Raw genomic sequence first — 13,057 nt, forward strand, 5'->3', positions numbered from 1 at the left:
CAGTAGGCCTACACCACATCAATGTTTGACTTAGTATATAGTGATAGGGGTTATGCTACATTATTGGCAATGTCTGGCTCAATGTATAGTGATAGGTGTTGTGCTGTGCCTCAGTATATAGTGATAGGTGTTATGCTGTACCACCGTCAATGTCTGCCTCAGTATATAGTGATAGGTGTTATGCTGTACCCCAGTCAATGTGTGCCTCAGTATATAGTGATAGGTGTTATGCTGTACCCCAGTCAATGTGTGCCTCAGTATATAGTGATATGCTGTACCCCAGTCAATGTGTGCCTCAGTATATAGTGATAGGTGTTATGCTGTACCCCTGTCAATGGTATGCAGTTTTTCCCAATAAAAAAAAATAATAATATATATATATTGATCCTTTATGCAGCACGGAGCCTCCGCTCATGATTCGCTCATAATTAATTTTTGCGGTGAGAATTTCACCTTTAGAATAGACCATGGAGTCAAAAGGGTTGGAAATATATAGCTCCACTCCCTTGCAATGTGATTTTTTTTTTCTCAGCTCCACCAACTTTATATGGACTGTAGAAGTATATTGTGCGCACAAAATTTTGGCTCTGGGAAAAATTTTGCACAACAGAAATTTTCTGCGCACATCATCCAAGAAAAATTAGAGGGAACATTGATCATGGTGTTTTGTAGGGCTGCAACTAACGATTATTTTAATAATCGATTAGTTGGCCGATTATTTTTTCGATTAATCGATTAATCGGATAAAAAAAAATGAATGTAAATTTTTCATTTATTTAACATAATTTACTAAACAAATGATGTTAAATACAAACAGCAGAATAAAAAAACTTTGATAATACATTTCTTGTCTTTATTTCCCAACCAGCCCCCCAATATATGCACATTTGAGCCCAGGCTTGCTATGCTGCCTTCCAGACATGCCATGCTGCCCCCCCACATATGCCACGCTGCCTACCACAGCACTCCACGCTGCCTCCCACATATACCACACCACGCTGCCTCCCACATCTGCCACTCCACTCTACCCCCCACATGCCACTGTGCCTGATACGCCTTATACCCCCTGAAACACCACTCCATCCTCCCCAGACATGCCACCCTGCCCTCCCCACATATGCCACGCCACACTGCCTCCCACATCTGCCACTCCACGCTGCCTCCCACATCTGCCACTGTGCCTGATACGCCTTATATCCCCACTCCATCCTTATGCCTTATACCCCCAGATATGTCACTTCACTGCCCCCAGGATTTAGATTCCCCTAAATTAACCCTAAACTCCCCATTAACCATAACTGCCCCTAAATTAACCCTTAACACCCCCTTAACCACAGCATCCCCTAAATTAACCCTAAAGACCCCATCAACCACAGCATCCCCTAAATTAACCCTAAACACACCATTAACCACAACTGCCTCAAATTAACCCCAAACACCCCATTAACCACAGCTGCTCCTAAATTAACCCTAAACACCCTATTAACATAACTGCCCCTAAATTAACCCTAAACACCCCACTAACCATAACTGCCCCTAAATTAACCCCCACCTCCCCTAACTTTCAGTAGCCCAAATATATATATATATATATATATATATATATTAGAGCTGAAACAACGAATCGATAAAATCGATAATAATCGATAACGGAAATCATCGATAACGATTTCCGTTATCGATTAATCGAGTGATCAATTCGTTGTTGGAGCACTCGGCTCCTTTTACTTACCTCCGCGAGCGTTCCCCGCTTCTGCTACACGCTCTGCAGTCTCCGCCTTCTTTTAGCTACGTGACGGATGTGACGCGTTCCGGAGGTAAGTATTCTTCATGTCTATGTGCACGGATCGCACAGAGCGAATCGCTCTGTGCGAATGGAGCCACTCGCACAGAGCGGTTCGCTCTGTGCGAGTGGCTCCACTCGCACAGAGCGGTTCGCTCTGTGCGAGTGGCTCCACTCGCACAGAGCGGTTCGCTCTGTGCGAGTGGCTCCACTCGCACAGAGCGGTTCGCTCTGTGCGAGTGGCTCCATTCGCACAGAGCGGTTCGCTCTGTGCGAGTGGCTCCATTCGCACAGAGCGGTTCGCTCTGTGCGAGTGGCTCCATTCGCACAGAGCGGTTCGCTCTGTGCGAGTGGCTCCATTCGCACAGAGCGGTTCGCTCTGTGCGAGTGGCTCCATTCGCACAGAGCGGTTCGTGAGTGTGGGTGCAGGGCAGAGTGGGGGTGGGGGTGCAGGGCAGAGTGGGGGTGGGGGTGCAGGGCAGAGTGGGGGTGGGGGGTGCAGGGCAGGAGACTGGGTGCAGGGCAGAGTGGGGGTGGGGATGCAGGGTGTGAGTGTGGGTGCAGAGCAGAGTGGGAGACTGGGTGCAGGGCAGAGTGGGGGTGGGGATGCAGGGCAGGGTGTGAGTGGGTGCAGGGCAGAGTGTGAGTGTGGGGGCAGGGCAGAATGTGGGGGCAGGGCTGGGTGCAGGGCAGAGTTAGAGACTGGGTGCAGGGGCACAGTGCAAAGTGCTGGGTGCAAAGTGCCAGTGCTGGGTGCAAAGTGCCAGGGCTGGGTGCAAAGTGCTGGGTGCAAAGTGCCAGGGCTGGGTGCAAAGTGCAAAGTGCTGGTGCAAAGTGCTGAATGCTGGGTGCAAAGTGCTGGATGCAAAGTGCCAGGGCTGGGGCAAAGTGCTGGGTGCAAAGTGCTGGGTGCAAAGTGCTGGGTGCAAAGTGCTGGGTGCAAAGTGCTGGGTGCAAAGTGCAAAGTGCTGGGGCAAAGTTTCTTGAACAGTAATAGTCCACCTCTTTTCAGAATGTTTGGGGTTATTTTGTTTCATAAATATTGTGTTTGGGTTCTTGTACTTTGAAAATATTGTTTTTTATTACATCATAACAAAATAAGAATGTTAATGTAAATTTTAAGTTGTTTTTTAACATCCAGTTCATTAAATTCTTTTAAATAAACGAAAAATTTGCATATTGTTTTTTTTATCCGATTAATCGATTAATCGAAAAAATAATCGGCCGATTAATCGATTATTAAAATAATCGTTAGTTGCAGCCCTAATATATATACACACATACACATTATATATATATATATATGTACATATACTTACAGTTAGATGAGTGTCACAGCCATGTGGTTCTGGCCTGGAGAAGGAAGGGGCGGGGCCAGTTGTCACAGTGATTACAGGGAGGGGGAGTAAGTAGGAGCTGCTGCTGTGAGACGGTGAGTCACTCAAACGGATTATATAATGAGGGGGATTTTTCAGAGCGTTTGCTCTGAAAAAACCCTCATTTTATAATCGATTCAACTAATCGATAATGAAATTCGTTGCCAACGAATTTCATTATCGATTATTATCGATTTTATCGATTAGTTGTTGCAGCCCTAGTGTTTTGTTTTTGGGCATATTGTAACCAGACTTTTTTGTGGCATCAGCGCAGTAAGGGCTTCTTTCTGGCAACTTGACCATTTACCGTATTTCCCCATGTATAAGACGCACCTTTTTTCGAAACATTTGGGGTCTAAAAACTAGGTGCGTATTATACAGTGGTTGTAGATTGCAGTTACTACTTCCCAGCCCCTCCCTGCAGTTACACTGATGATTGGCCCCCGCCCCTTTCCTTATAGCATCCACATGGCTAAGCAATTCATCTAATAGTAAGTAAAAAATTAATATTTGGGCTGCTGAAAGGGGAGGCAGTTATTGTTAATGAGGTGTTTAGGGTTAATTTAGGGGCAGTTATGGTTGATGGGGTCTTTAGGGTTAATTTAGGGGCAGTTATGGTTAATGGGGCCTTTAGGGTTAATTTAGGTGCAGTTATGGTTAATGGGGTCTTTAGGGTTAATTTTGGGGCAGTTATGGTTGATGGGGTCTTTAGGGTTAATTTAGGGGCAGTTATGGTTGATGGGGTCTTTAGGTTTAATTTAAGGGCAGTTAATGGATGGGAGTGATGAGGATGATGAGTATGAAGTTTATGATAATACATTTTTTTTAAATTTCGGGCCCCAAAATTAAGGTGCGTCTTATACATGGGGAAATACTGTAGCTCCTTTTTGTTCAAGTATCGCCATATTGTGCTCCTTGAAACAACCGATTACCTGTGGGTTAATCCTTGTATCACAAACAATTCTTCTGTTGTGGCAGAACTCTTTCTTCGTCTACCTGACCTTGGCTTGGTATCAAGAGATCCAAAATTTTTTCGCTTCTTAATAAGTTATTGAACAGTACTGATTGGCATTTTCAAGGCTTTGGATATCTTTTTATATCCTTTTCCATCTTTATAAAGTTCCATTACCTTGTTGTCCAGGTCTTTTTACAGTTCTTTTCTGCTCCCCATGGCTCAGTATCTAGCCTGCTCAGTGCATCCACGTGAGAGCCTCAAGCATATTGACTATTTATATACAGACAATAATTGCAATTTTAAAAGCCACAAGTGTGGGAAATGTAACCTTTAATTGCCATTTTTAACCTGTGTGTGTCACCCTGTGTGTCTGTAACAAGGCCAAACATTCAAAGGTATGTAAACTTTTGATCAGGGCCATTTGGATGATACCTGTTGTTATGATTTAACCCCTTAAGGACCAGGCTGTACAGAGTACAGTGATATCACGGGTGCATGGGTTTATCAGGTTATTTAGAGGCTAAAAGGCCACATTTGGGACATGCACAATTCAGATTTTCAACATAGAGATTTTGACATTGTTCAGCCCCCATGTCCTAATTTTGCCATCTTTGAAGCCGGCTAATTCAACTCATCAAACCATATATTTTTGAAAACTAGACACCCCAAGGCATTTAAAATGCTGGTTTTGTAACTAGGGCTGCAACAACTAATCAATAAAATCGATAATAATCGATAATGAAAATCGTTGCCAACGAATTTCATTATTAATTAGTTGAATCGATTTTTATCGATTATAAAATGAGGGTTTTTTCTCTCAGACCTGCATAGAGATCGCAGCGTCTCTGTGCCTCATCGGAGGGCAGGATATCCCCGCAGGGGATATGCTGTCCTCCGATGACCTTCCGTGTTACGTCAGCAGTGACGCAACCCGGAAGGGAATGCCCGATCGCGCGTTTGAAACTGCGCGTTCGCGCGATCGGGCAGTTTACCGGTAACAGCTTACCGTCTTTCATGCCGGAAGCTGTTACAGGCGACAGCCTGGTCTCCCGTGCAGCGGCAGGGATGTGTCCCTGACGCTGCACGAAGGGCTGGACGTACCGGGACGTCCATAGGGGTTTCTTTGTGGGCGTTTTTTGGACGTCCCGGTACGTCTATAGGGGATTGAAGGGGTTAAACAAAAGGGCTCAATCACATAATTGAATTACATCACACAAGATTTAACAAGAAGAAGTTTGACCATGTCAGAGTTGTCACTAGCATATGACACCTTGATGGCTTTGCTTGTTTACCTGCGGTGTATTTGCTAATCAGATACACAACAGCCCGTCCTTCACATCGCTACACACAGATTATTTCAACTAGAAAAATTTAAAAACGAACTAAGGTGCATGGAAACAATGACCATGGAAGGGGCCTCCCATAGTCTGAGCAGATAGTCTGTGTACATTTTAACCTGTATTGGCAAGTGACCCCCCCATACTTCCCCACAGGAGGAACCATGGTTCAGATGCCCAGGTTGAATGTGGGCAAGTGCCCACAAGACTGGATAGTTAAGGGGGGCTGTGTCTGCCCCAGCTATGTAGTTCTGTCACATATCTCCCCCTTAAAAATAAGACTGAACTGGGGCCAAATGCCAAACGGGTCTGCAATAAGTTGAGTCGGAGAGAGCGCAGCTTCATTGCTGCTAGAGTTGTGGATGCAGTGGAGCTGGCAAGATGCGCCTGTCCCACTAACCAGTATTGTGGTGTACTTAAATACTGTAGTCCCATTCTCCAGGGCTGGGGAGTTCGGGTCCCAGGCGAGGACAACAGTCCCACTCACCGGGGCATGGAGACAGGGTCCATAAGCTGTGAGTAGGAGGCTTGCTTTCAGTCCTCTACAGGGGGCCCCAGTGACGGACAGTTCCTTCACACACCCTGTCACAAAATGTATAAAAGCTTATGTATGTGTATGTGTATCTAAAAAGTTTGGTTTATGTAATGTACAGTTCGTGTTTCCAGAAGTGCTCGCTCAGATGATAGCGTGAACGATGCTGAGCGTCTGTGTATATGACAACAGGTTCAGCTTGCCGTTTCAGTTTACATAATTACTTATGTGCACTGACTCATTTCATTTGTAATTCGGCTTCTTCAGAGTGTAATAATGAGCAAAGGCATTTCCCTCCTTTTATCGGTATGCTCTCTGATACATGATTGCGTGTATGTATCCTCCTGGTGTGGGTTTTTTGGGATCTTTGGTATCTGCAATGTTGCTTCTAAGCACTTATTGAGGTTTCATAAAATCCCAAGGCCTGTTTATTGTGGCACAGAGAGAGCTGTAATACAGTCAAAACAAATCAAAATCCTTGCTTCTCCGAGTACTTACTATAGTTTATCAATTTCTAGTACAGGTCTTTGTCTTTTTCACACTGTTCAATATAATTACAAACAGCAGTTTGTCAGCCTCTCCCCAAGCTGCTAAGGTCCATCATATGCCTACATAGGTCTGCTTGGTGTAAAAACTAGGAAAGCTTGCACCAATGGCCTAGCACATATATTTTAAAAGTTATAGTAATGTATACTGATGTGATATTAAGAGTTATGTTGTACCGATGTCAGTGTCTGACTCAGTATATAGTGATGGGAGATATGTCATACCACCATCTGTGTCTGTCTTGCTGTGATGATAAGACCAGTGGGTAGTCCTGACCGCATCCTGCAAGGGTAGGCTTCAGGTAGCCGGAGCTCAAAAGTTCCCAGGTATATATATATAATGATAGGAGTTATACTGTTGTAATCATGGTATACAACTATCAGCCTCAGTACATAGATTGCTGCGAGTTATACTGTACCACACAGTCAGGCTCAGTATGTATTGATGGGAGTTATGCTGTACCATCCTCAGTGTCAAACTGTGAATAAATCACTGGGTTTAACAAAAATTTGCTTTACTGCAGTTCTAATACCATGAATTTCCTTATTATTTATCTACTTTCTTCAAAATAACCTTTGTAAAGGCCTCTTTAAAGTCAGAGCGCCAGATGTCACTGACACATTTAGTTTATTGCTGTTTGGGGGGCAAAGATGTCACTGACGACCTGTTTGGGCCCAAACTGACACTGACAAGCTGTGTGGGGGCAAAGCTGGCACTGTCGAAAGTGAGTCACATGTTACATGGTGAAGTCGGGGGCCAAAGAGTGGGAGTGGTTGCCATAGAAAATGGGTGTGGTTGTTAACGGGGGGGGGGGGTAAGCAATAGTTCCACACCCACCTTGAAGGTGCCAACCAAATTTTTGCATCCAAGTGTCAGTGTCCCTAGACACTCGGCCCTGTAACTGCATGAAATATAAATGTTAATAAATGTTGTGTGTGATGCTATACATTATGTAATTTAATCTCTTTTATTTAGAGTGCATATGATTTGTACACTGAATACCTTTTGGACGTTCAATTGTCAGCAAAATGTGAGGTAATTATATATAATGCCGTATTTACAGTAAATACAGTATTGGCTTCTAAACATATGATAATTAACTTACGCCAAATATATTTAAATCCCATGCACTTGATTTTGTTTTATGGTTATAGTGATGGATTTTGATTATTCGCTTATTTTAATATATAATTAAAATGTACTTACATTTCTGCTACATTTAATATTATTTAACAAGGACCTTATAATCTAATTTGTTTCCATTGATTGGTGCATACACTGGTCTATATCGTGTGCTAGCGGACAGAATTGGTACTGATTTGCACATCACTGATTTTTATATTGGTTTTCTGCCAATAAGAGGTTTTTGTGAAATAGGTAAGCTTTTTCAGTCTAGTCAATGTTGGCATTATACCAAGGAAATCCTGCACTAGTTTTAGTGTTCTATTTCGATTTCGATTATTTCGAAATAATTATTTCTACACTCGATTATAGGCCCTAAAAGTTTGGCGCTATTTTAAAGAAAACATTTTTTTAAAAGCAAAAATACACATTAGTGGAATGGTACAACAGTATTTTACCTAATGAACAGGAATACATGTATTTTAACATTTTTGGTATCTATTACGCGGTTAGTCAGCATATCTTATATACAAACAGTAATTTGAAAAACCAATAGCCATTTTAAGGTCCCCACTTAATTCATAATGCACATTACTTATAGATATTCCCCTCTGCCCCCAGAAATGCTTTATGCCCCTAGAAATGCCACTCTGCCCCCAGATATGCCACTCTGCCCCCCAGATATGCCACTCCGCCCCCCCAGATATGCTTTATGCCCCCTAGAAATGCTACTCTGCCCCCCTGATATGCCACCCCCCCAGACTTACCAATGCACCCCCAGACTCCCTGATGTCTAGCGGGGCCGGCTGTAACTAACTATTATTTTCATAATCGATTAGTTGGCCGATAATTTTTTGATTAATCTGATAAAAAAAAACAATATGCAAATTATTTAAAACAAACAGCATAATAAAAAACTGGAAATTTACATTAACATTTGTCATTGTACTCTGTGCCCACAACACTTTTATCTCTTTATCACAATGGCATTTCTCTAATCGCCTTCTTATTTTACTATGCTAAAATAAAAACTATATTTTAAAGGTACAAGGACCCAAACACAATATTTCTCAAACTAGGTTTTAATACCTAAAAAGTTCTACTAGTAAATATTAATTCACATGTAAACTATTTTTTCATATTTAACCCCTTTAGGACCAGCCTTTTTTTTATTTTTTGTACCCTTTGGGACCAAGGCTGTTTTAACACTTTTGCAGTGCTCATGTTTAGATAATTTTCTCCTCACCCATTTAGTGTATCCACACAAGTTATATATTGTTTTTTCAGGACAAGAAGGGCTTTCTTCAGATACCATTTTTTCAATCATGTCATCTAATTTCCTATAAAAAAAAAAACTAATAAAATATATGATGAAAAATTGATAAAAAAACACTTTTTCTCACTCATCCAAAAAAGCTAATGAAAAAACCTGCTAAATAGATTCTACTATTTGTCCTGAGTTTATAAATACCCAATGTTTTTATGTTTTTTTGCTTTTTTCTGTACTTACTGGCCAAGTTATTGCCGGTTCAAAATAGAAAGGACCCTTCTGACCTGGATCGGTGTGGTCCAGTTTGGGCATTCTCATAGCCCACATTTTGGTGTGATTAAGTGTTTCGGCCACTTACTGCATATTGGCATTTAAAGTTAACTTGCTGTAAGACAAGCAATCTAATTGGTGCATTCATAATGTGTATATAATGGCTGTATTTTTTTTACTAAGATTTGATTTACACAAAAAGAAAGGTTGGAATGCAGCACTCAGCAGTGAAATGGTGCACGAGCCAGGGTACCACCAAGTCCCTCAATAAATCCAAAATAAAGAAGCAGAGGCTCAGCACTCAAATGATAAGGTGAGTTTATTTCACGCAGGCAACGTTTCGACGCACAGGTCTAAGGCTTGAGAAAGACCTGTGCGTCGAAACGTTGCCTGCGTGAAATAAACTCACCTTATCATTTGAGTGCTGAGCCACTGCTTCTTTATTTAAGATTTGATTTAGTCAGGACATTGGATGGACCCTGTTAACTATAAAAACACAAAAAAAATCCTAAGAAACTAGTACTAACAATAAGTAACCCTAAGGAACTAAAACTAACCAACCCTAACCCCTAGCTCAACACCAATTCTGTAATCATGATAAAAATAGTTTATGGGGATTCCAATTTTATCACAGATACAGAGCATGATACAGAGCCAAAGCTCAGGCCTGACTTACTTATCCACTCGCAAGATGGCGGCGTCCTTTAAAAAAAAAAAATAAACAAGTTTCCAAGAGGGTCTCTCCATAAAAAAGTATATATATATACCGTATTTGCCCGAATATTGCCGGGCAGGCCGCAGGGTTAGGATGCAGATCCCCGCAGCGGTGCAGGGGACCTACATCCTACTCTCTGATACGCTCAGACAGCTTCCCCTGCCAGCACTTCCCTAGGGGGGAGTGCCGGCAAGGGAGATTGTCTAAGCGCATCACGCCCTGGTTGTCTTGCAGGCTGACGGGGGACATCTACGCAATACGCGTATACAACTTCCGGTGCCGGCACTTCCGCTGAGCCGGCACCGGAAGTTGTATACGCGTATTATGTAGATGTCCCCCACTGGCCCCGCAAGACAATCGGGAGTCTGCTCTGCTAAGTCGGGGGGGGGGCAGAGTGGCAGCATATCTCGAGGGGGGGGGACAGAGTGGCAGTATATCTCGAGGAGGGTATATCTTCACAAACAATTTTCGCATTGGAAAGAGATAAAATAGTGGCATGTTAAGTGCACATGGGGTGTATAGTTTTAAAAAAAACTGTATGATTTGATGGTGTAAATTGAATTGTCTGGGTTTAACAATGTCCCATATAACACAAGGGATAACATGAGATTAGTGAATGGAAAAAGTTAAAATACCAGCATTTGAAATACCCTGGCGTGTCGAGTTTTAAACAAAATATATGGGTTGATGGGGGTAAATTGCATTGGCCAGCTTCAAATATGTTCTAAATAGCACATGGAGGTAAAATTACCAGATTTGGAAAAAATAGGTTTGTAATTATTGCCCTATAATGAGCAGAAAAAAACATTTAGTATTTCTAAACTCAGGACGACCAGTAGAATCTATTTAGCAGGTTTTGTTTGTTAGCTTTTATAGATGGATAAAAGATTTTCAAGAAAAAGTCAGAAAAAGTTATTTTTTTTCTCAAATTTTCACCATGTTTTATACTTTTTTTGCATATTAAATTATATGATACAATCAAATTAATGACATCTAAAAGCCCTTCTTGCTAAACACGAGCACCGCAAAAATGTTAAAACAGCTATTGTCACGAAGAATACTGTCTCTTATTGTTTAATCTGGGCTTTATTTGATAATTTTAAAATACTTAGATGATCTGAATATTTGTGTTCCATAAATTAAAATAAGTTTCTTCTGTAATTCTGAGAAGGGAAGCGTAACAGGATGGATGCACAAAAAACAGTTGAACACAGAAAAATAACCCCCACAAGTGATATATTCCCTGAGAGCACATGCCCATATCATTTTAAAGACACCCTACTTACGTTTCTATGTAGACCACCGCTGCCACAAATCTAACAGCAATATTTGCATGGGAACACTATGGCAATTTCTTTACCTGCGTGTTAGTTAATTTAATCAAAATATATAATATATTAATTGTATTTATTTTTTAATTGGACAGATGTTAGTATCTGGAATAAGGGGTATGGCCATAAAAGCCGTTAAAACCGAAGATGTGGAAGTGTCTCTTCAAACAGTGAGAAAACTTGAACATAAAGCCCATGCTGTCCTAGAGAATAACAACCAGTGAGTACAATAGCATGTTTATAATGTTTTAAAATATTGGGGCACCAAACAGGAAAGCACTCACTGTATATATATATATATATATATATATATATATATATATATATATATATATATATATATAAACACACAAAATATTTGCGAAACATTTATAAATTAACAGCATTGGACGTATGCAACCAAGTCTATTTGCTTTCATCATCCTATTTTAACTATATGAGGACTTGCCCTAGCATCCAGTTTGCATCTCCAGGACTTGCCTAGATTGCATCCACATGACTTACCCCACACCCAGATTGCACCCAAAGTGGTCTCCTCTCAGAGTCTCGTCTCTCCTCTCTTATTTCTCTTTGACTCAACTTTCTATTGCTCTTTATCTCTCCTCCTCTTCTCTGTCTCTCCATGTTCTCTCTATATCTGTAATTTCTCTTTAGCTCTCTCTTTTTGTTATCGGTTTTTCTTTATCACTCTTTATCTCTCCCCCTTGTCCTTGAACCCCCCTTTTAATTATCTTTCCTCCTCTTTATTAACCTATTTCTCTCTCCCTTTTCTCTGTAGTTTAACCTAGAGGCCTCCTCCCATATCTGGTAGGACAGGAACAAAACATTGAATAATCCCTCCCTATGTTTTTTTTTTTCCTGCCCTACCAGGTGGGGAGAAGGAGGTCTACACCGTTTTTTATTTCTTCGGGTTTTGCCTGTAGGGAATCTTCAACTCATCAGGATTTATCATCCATGGTGTCTACACTGCTTCTTTACTGCTCACAGATACCTGACAATATGGAAGTTGTTCTTGACATGATGTGCAGGGAGGAACATCTCGGTGGAAGACGTTTTTCTTCCCCACAAGCCCTTTCTTCTTCGACCTTGAAGGTCCATATTTAAGTCTTGTCAACATTTGTGAACGAGAAGCTTGCATTTCACCTGTGTGTCGTTCGTTATGTAAAAAAACTCCCACCTATTGTTTGGGTGGGAGTTTTACAAGGCATTTGTTATTTCATAATAAGGTGTGTATTCTGAGTTGTATTAGAACTACCCGCCAATCTGATAGCTTTTTCCAGGCTCATTGCTTAGGGCCTGTGGAGCTAGGACAGCGCAATTTGGTTCACATATACCTAGGATTTCAGGCTATCTGGGAACATCTTAGGTTTAGGTGTATCTGGTCGGAGTGAGGAGATCAAGCCTGTTTTGTCCCAGTTTGGAGCCGTCACCAAGGTGGGCCAAGGGAGGCATCTGTGCCGGGAAGTCTGAGTGGCATGTTTGCTTTCGGGGGACTGAGGGCTGTTTCAGCAGGGATTCAGGGTATTGTGGGATGAGGGCTTGATGGGGAACTGCATGTACTGCTGAATGTGTTATTGTATGTTAATGCCCCTTGTCTAGGATAAATAACCCTGCCTGGCTGTAATAAAGGGTTCTTGCTTTTCTGATTTGGATCGCTATATGTAGTCTTGGCTCATGGTGTCGGGTGATGGCAATAATTATTTACTATGTTCAACTGCCATGATCACTGGCTATATGTCAGACACCATCCAGGCTGCGGAGCCTGTCTCGCTACAGTCCCCCCTTATTCTTTGATTCCAGTCCTGCTCTTAGCTTCAGCT

At 41.7% G+C, this 13,057-nt stretch overlaps 2 long non-coding RNA genes across 2 annotated transcripts in view; both read left to right on the top strand.

Moving 5' to 3' along the window:
- The window catches only part of LOC128484451 (uncharacterized), a 19,736-nt gene extending 8,287 nt beyond the window's left edge, over positions 1-11,449 (top strand). Inside the window, exons 2-3 of the long non-coding RNA XR_008351153.1 lie at positions 7,505-7,564; positions 11,333-11,449. This is a non-coding gene — a long non-coding RNA (uncharacterized LOC128484451). The remainder of the gene's footprint in view (positions 1-7,504; positions 7,565-11,332) is intronic.
- Positions 49-325, top strand: LOC128483225 (uncharacterized). The gene is made up of 2 exons (XR_008351049.1): positions 49-95; positions 128-325. It is a non-coding gene; the product is annotated as an uncharacterized LOC128483225 (long non-coding RNA).
- Positions 11,450-13,057: the final 1,608 nt, after the last annotated feature.

This window comes from Spea bombifrons, chromosome 3 (genome assembly GCF_027358695.1).
Source record: "Spea bombifrons isolate aSpeBom1 chromosome 3, aSpeBom1.2.pri, whole genome shotgun sequence".
Classification (NCBI taxonomy): Eukaryota; Metazoa; Chordata; class Amphibia; order Anura; family Pelobatidae; genus Spea; species Spea bombifrons.